The sequence below is a fragment of the Sciurus vulgaris genome (assembly GCF_902686455.1).
Source record: "Sciurus vulgaris genome assembly, chromosome: 5".
NCBI classification, from domain to species: Eukaryota; Metazoa; Chordata; class Mammalia; order Rodentia; family Sciuridae; genus Sciurus; species Sciurus vulgaris.
The window spans coordinates 120,249,051-120,256,456 of NC_136465.1; positions in this window are offsets into that span (position 1 = coordinate 120,249,051).

The window sequence follows — 7,406 nt, forward strand, 5'->3', positions numbered from 1 at the left end:
GCCAATATCATTCTAAATGGTGAAAAACTGAAAGCATTCCCCCTAAAAACTGGAACAAGGCAGGGATGCCCTCTTTCACCACTTCTATTCAACATTGTTCTTGAGACTCTGGCCAGAGCAATTAGACAAACCAAAGAAATTAAAGGGATATGAATTGGAAAAGAGGAACTCAAACTATCCCTGTTCGCTGATGACATGATTATATATTTAGAGGAACCTGGAAATTCCACCAGAAAACTCTTAGAACTCATAAGTGAATTCAGTAAAGTAGCAGGTTACAAGATCAATGCTCATAAATCCAATGCATTTTTAAACGTAAGTGATGAATCTTCAGAAAGAGAAATTAGGAAAACTACCCCATTCACAATAGCATCAAAAAAAATAAAATACTTGGGAATCAATCTCACAAAAGAGGTGAAAGACCTCTACAATGAGAACTACAGAACACTAAAGAAAGAAATTAAAGAAAACCTTAGAAGATGGAAAGATCTCCCATGTTCATGGATAGGAAGAATTAATATTGTCAAAATGGCCATACTACCAAAAGTGCTATATAGATTCAATGCAATTCCAATTAAAATCCCAATGACGTACCTTACAGAAATAGAGCAAGCAATTATGAAATTCATCTGGAAGAATAAGAAACCCAGAATAGCTAAAACAATCCTCAGTAGAAAGAGCGAAGCAGGGGGTATCGCAATACCAGATCTTCAACTGTATTACAAAGCAATAGTAACAAAAACGGCATGGTATTGGTACCAAAATAGACAGGTAGATCAATGGTACAGAATAGAGGACACGGACACAAACCCAAATAAATACAATTTTCTCATACTAGACAAAGGTGCCAAAAATATGCAATGGAGAAAAGATAGCCTCTTCAACAAATGGTGCTGGGAAAACTGGAAAGCCATATGCAACAGAATGAAATAAACCCCTATCTCTCACCCTGCACAAAACTCAACTCAAAAAGGATCAAGGACCTCGGAATCAGACCAGAGACCCTGCATCTTATAGAAGAAAAAGTAGGTCCAAACCTTCAACTTGTTGGCTTAGGATCAGACTTCCTTAACAGGACTCCCATAGCACAAGAAATAAAAGCAAGAATCAACAACTGGGATAGATTCAAACTAAAAAGCTTTCTCTCAGCAAAGGAAACTATCAGTAACGTGAAGAGAGAGCCTACAGAGTGGGAGAAAATCTTTGCCACTCATACTTCAGATAGAGCGCTAATATCCCAAATCTATAAAGAACTCAAAAAACTCTACACCAAGAATACAAATAATCCAATCAACAAATGGGCTAAGGAAATGAAGAGACACTTCACAGAAGAAGATGTACAAGCAATCAACAGATATATGAAAAAATGTTCAACATCTCTAGTAATAAGAGAATTGCAAATCAAAACTACCCTAAGATTTCATCTCACCCCAATTAGAATGGCGATTATCAAGAACATAAGCAACAATAGATGTTGGCGAGGATGTGGGGAAAAAGGTACACTCATACCTTGCTGGTGGGGTTGCAAATTAGTGTAGCCACTCTGGAAAGCAGTATGGAGATTCCTCAGAAAGCTTGGAATGGAACCACCATTTGACCCAGCTATCCCACTCCTTGGCCTATACCCAAAGGACTTAAAATCAGCATACTACAGAGATACAGCCACATCAATGTTCATTGCTGCTCAATTCACCATAGCCAGAGTGTGGAACCAACCTAGATGCCCTTCAATTGATGAATGGATAAAGAAACTGTGGCATATATATACAATGGAATATTACTCTGCCATGAAGAATGATTAAAATTATGGCATTTGCAGGCAAATGGATGAAATTGGAGGATATCATGCTAAGTGAGATAAGCCAGTCTCAAAAAACTAATGGACGAATGCTCTCATTGATAAGCGGATGAGGACATATAATGGGGGGTAGGAGGGTTTAGCGTTAGGGCTAGGGTTAGGTTTAGGGATAGGGATAAGGAGGGTCGTAAGAATGGAGGAAGGAAGGACTGTACAGAGGGAAAAGAGGGGTGGGAGGGGTGGGGGGAAGGGAAAAAATAACAGAATGAATCAAACAACATTGCCCTATGTAAATTTATGATTTTTAATTAAAAAATGGGGAAAAAAGGGGAAAAAAAATCCCAGCCATTATACCATTCTATTTGACAGACATTAATTTGTATCTCTAAGAGTTAAGGAACATTTCAAAAAGCATAACCATAATAACCATTATTACAGCTAACAAAATTTAATGATTTATTTAAATCACATAGTATCCAGTGTCTAAATTTCCCTAATTGATTCATGAAAGTATATTGTGTATGGGTGTGTGTGTGTGTGTACTGGGGATTGAACTCAGGGTCTTCCGTATGCTAGGTAAGTGCTCTACCACTGACTATACCCAGATTCTTCAAAGTCTCTTTATAAATAGTGTGACTTAGGGTCAAAACAAACCTATATGTTGTATTATTCTCTTTTAATGCATAATAATTCTCCTCCCTTTTTTGTTTCTTTGCAATATATTTATTGAAGAAACTGGGACATTGATCCTACTCCTTATTACATTCTGTGGTGTCATTTAACACAATCTCCTGTTTCTCTTAGTTCCTGTAAAATGGTGGTTATATTTAGTCTTGGTTTTTTGACAAGAGTCCTTCATAGATAGTGGTTGTACTTCCTACTGTTTTTTGTTTTATTTTGAAACAGGGTCCTGCCATATTGCCCAGGTTGGCCTTGAACTCATGATCTTCTCATTTTGGCCTCCCTAGTTGCTGGGATTACAAGAATGCATCACAATACCCACTATACTTTCTAATGTATTACATCAAGAAGCACTGGTTTTCTCCTTTCACAATGTTAAGTTTTATCAGTATATCCACATAGTGTCAGCTTGATTCACCCTTAAGTCTTTTACCTAATGTTTCTGGCATTATTGAAAACTGCTGCCTAGATCATTTATTCCATTAGAATTGTAAAATGATGACATTATAGTTTGAACATGACTAATCTCAAAATCCAAAATCTTAAATGTTCCAAAATCCAAACCTTTTTGAGTGCCAAGATAATGTCACAATGGAAAATTCCACACCTGACTTCATGTGACAGGTTGCAATCAAAATGAAGATGCAGTAAAAATATTTGTAGAAAATTGCCTTCAGTGGGCTGGGGTTGTGGTTCAGTTGTAGAGCACTCGCCTAGCATGCATAATGCTCTGGGTTCTATCCTCAGCACCACACAAAAATTAAAAAATTAAGGTATTGTGTCCACCTGAATATACATATACATAAAAAAAGAAAAGAAAATTACCTTCAGGCTATGTGTTTAAGGAATTTTATATATTGTATATGAAACAAGGAATTTCATTTTTAGCTTGTATCCCATTCCCTAGATATCTCATTATGGATTTGCAAATATTCCAGAATCTGAAAAAAATAAAAAAAAAACCCATCATCTGAAATATTTTTGAAGATCCTGAGCATTTCAGATAAGGGAGATTAAATTTATAAGTTATATCTTATGTGCTTATTAGCTGGAATTCTTCTATGAAGAATAATTGGGATTGAATTAGAGCTTTGCCTTAGTCACATCCCCAACCCTTTTTATTTTTTATTTTGAGACAGGTTCTCACTAAATTGCTGAGGCTGGCCTGGAGCTCCCAGAGGTCTCAAGTTGCTGTGATTACAGGCATGTGCTACCGAGCCGGGTGAATAATTGCTTCTTAAACTAGTTACCCTATCCATTCAGCTTTTAATTCAGATTTTCACATTTTTCATTTCTAGTCTTTGTTTTACATGTGCTATATTTTTTGTGTGATTTCTTTTTTTCTAATATATTTTCAAGTTTCTCGTTCATTTCTAAATAGAGTAAGCTTAATTGTTTTATAATTCGTGTCATGTGATTATAATATCTGAAGTCTTCTGGGATTAGCTTCCTGCTGCCAAGTTTTCTCTTCCGGTTTTCATTTATGATGTCTTGTCTCCTTGTGTATTTAAATTTTTTTAAAATTACAAGCTACTGATTTTCCTTGGAAAATGGCTTATAGTTTTTTTTTTTTTTTTTTTTTGGTACTGGGATCGAACTCAAGGCTTTAGCACTTGCGAGGCAAGCATTCTAACACCTGAGCTATCTCCCCAGCCCCTGATTTATAGTTCTTTGGTGCTAGGATGAGAGCATGTTTGCCTGGAGTAGATTTGCGTTTGTTTCTGCAAAGTGCCTGGGGGTATTCCACGTTCCTCTTCGGGATCACCTTAAACTCAATTTACAGACTGAGATTGTGTTTGTTTGTTTTTTTGTTTTTAAAAACAGCTTCTTTAAGGACCTACTGTGGTTACTAATACCACCATCCTCCACTGGATACCACGGGCAACTTTTCTTGAAGATCCCTGAGAATGCTGAGGGAAGGGAAGGAAGCGAGAGGATCGCTTAGATTTTGCAGCTCAGGTGGCTCTTCCGTCCTTTACTGTCTAAAACAGACAAAGTTCAGATTTGTCCTCTTAAATATGACAGCATTGTTTTGAATACCTCTAGTTTCCTGACTTCATTTAGATTGTGACCTATTAATTCTTAACTATCTTTTTGACTTTCTACCATGCTTTTAAGAAGACATTACCATCCATATTCCTACTGTTTTTTAGTTGTTTTAGAAACAGCCACCACATCGAAGAAAACAATTCTTTTGTTCTTACAACCCAACCTTTTATTTTCTTCACAATTAACAATTGTCTTTTCTCCCCCTTACTTTTCTACCTACTTATCACCAATATGTCTCCAAACTCTCTTCTGGTTGTGCAAATCTCTTCTCTATAAGTTCAAATGCAATAGGTATCCTATCAATTTTATTTTCTTAAAGAAATTACTTCCAAACCTTTCTAAACTGCTCTAATTTTGATGAGTTGATATCTAGTTCTGTAGTACATTTTGATGTCTACTTTCATCATTGCCCTGAGGATTTTTTTTTTTTTTTTTGGTACCAGGAATTGAACCCAGTGGTGCTTAACCACGGAGCCACATCTCCAGCCCTTTTTAAATATATTGTATTAAAGACAGGGTCTCACTGAGTTGCTTAGTGCCTCACTAAGTTGCTGAGGCTGGCTTTGAACTTGCAATCCTCCTGCCTCATCCTTCCCAGCCGCTGGGATTACAGGCGTGCTTCACAGTGCTTGGCTTGGGGATTTCTTTTGTATCTCTTTTGATCCTCATTCTTGGAAAACATGTATGTCTCTTTTTCGACTTACTGATGTGTCTTGATATAATAAATCCTCTGCAATCTTTCTGGAAAACAATGTATGGAATATCAATATTTTGAGACCTTACATGTCTGCAGTAGTCTACCTCACAATTAAACCATAGTTTGGCTCAGTATAAGATTCTAGGTTGAAAATAATTTTCCTCAAAAATTTGAAGGCAATTTCCATCATCATCTAGCTCCCAGTGTTGCTGAGTTGATATGCTTAATGCTGTTCTGACTTTTGATCTGTTTCCACAATTTGATCTTTTTTCTCTGGGAGCTTCTACAATTTTTTCTGTCTCCTGAGTTCTGAAATTCTATAATGATGTGAATTGGGATGGGACTGATTTGATGTCTGGATACCTAGTATGCCTTTGGAGACTCAGTTCTTCAGGGAAAGACATCTATTTTTTATTTTTATTTTTTAGGTACTTGGAATTGAACTCAGAGGTGCTCTACTGCTGACTTATATCCCTAGTTCTTTTATTTTTTATTTTGAGATAGGACGTGCTAAGGTGCACAGGCTGGCCTCCAAATTGAGATGCTCCTGCCTCAATCTACAGAATGACTGGGATTTCAGGTGTGAGTCACCATGTAAGGCTAGCAAACTACTTCTAAATAATTTCTTTGATGATTTCTTCCTTCAATTCTCTATTTTATTTCCAGAACCTATGTTATTTAGATGTTTAATCTTCTGAACTGACCCTCTAATTTTTATCAATTTTCTCCTAAAGTAGAACAAATTTTATTCTCTACATTCTTTCTCTTGAATTTTTCTCTTATTATGGTTTTGATATTCAAGAGTTCTTTTTGCTCATCTGAATAGGAGTTACTTTTTAAAAAAGCTTTTCATTGTTATTTTATAGATTCATTATTATCTTTCTGAGTACATTGATGACAGATTAAACTTTTTTATTTTTAGCTTTTTTTTTTTTCTCCCTTGCAATACCTATTTCCTCTAATTTGCTTTTTTCCTTCTTGCTTTCTGGGTTTCTTTCTTGTATATTAAAGACTTTTCTTAAATATCTAGTGATGCTTGGCTGTCTGCTTATAGTTGAGTAAGGACATTAAAAAACTGTTTGGGCTGTGCGTATTGGTGCATGCCTGTAATCCCAGGGACTCGTGAGGCTGAGGCAGGAGGATCTCGAATTCAAAGCCAGCCTCAGCAAAAGTGAGGCACTAAGCAACTCAACGATACCCTGTCTCTACATAAAATACAAAATAGGGCTGGGGATATGGCTCAGTGGTGAAGCTCCCCAGTACCAAACAAACAAACAAACAAACATACAAAAAAACTGATTGGAAAGTCTATGTGAGGTCTGTGGCATAAAAGCCAAGGGCTTAATGGTAGGATTCATTGTCTATTTCATTAAGAAAATCCTCATGAGAGTATCTTTGGAATTTTTCTCCTGGGCTGGTGAGATTCCCCAGAGAAGGTTTTCCAAAGTTATATTCATGCTCTTTTAAATCGTTTTTTAGGAATCCATTTTCTCGGGTTTGCTAAACCAGTTACTACTCCTGTTCGCTTTACAGTTTCCAAAATGTTGCTGCTGTTGTCTCCTTTTCCTCCTCATTCTTGCAGGTTTCTGCCTTGTGGCCTGGATAATAATAGGTGCATTCGCCCACACTATCCAGGCCCTAACCCCCACACCCTCTCTACCTGGAAGCTCCATTATTTCTTTAAGATAATTTTATTGGAGGACAACTGCAGGATAGTGTAGAAAGGTATTGACACAAATTATCTGATTGCTCTAAAGTAATATGTATATATGAAAAATGGTATGCTTTGTATAGTAATTGACTTGCAAAAGATTAATTTTCAGGGATGTTCCACATCCCCCGCCATCCGCCTCAATACTCCACCCGGCGGGGGCGGAATACATTGCAAGAAAAATCTGAAATGCGCATGACAGCTGGGCGAGGCCAGAGAAAAATTGCTTAAAAGAACCCAGAGCATAGACCACGCCTCTCTGAAACTGATTGAGAGGGTGGGGGTTTAACCTCGTTGATGATTGGTTGATCTCTCTGACCAATCACGCGCAGCAATTGATTTTGCTAATCGTCGCGATCCACCGCCCCTCAGGGTTTGAGGCCACGTTTACAAATGGGAATAGGGTTCATAAGAGGGACAGAACATACAGCCAATGAGAGCTTGCAACGCCAATGGGCGTGGTGAAGCTG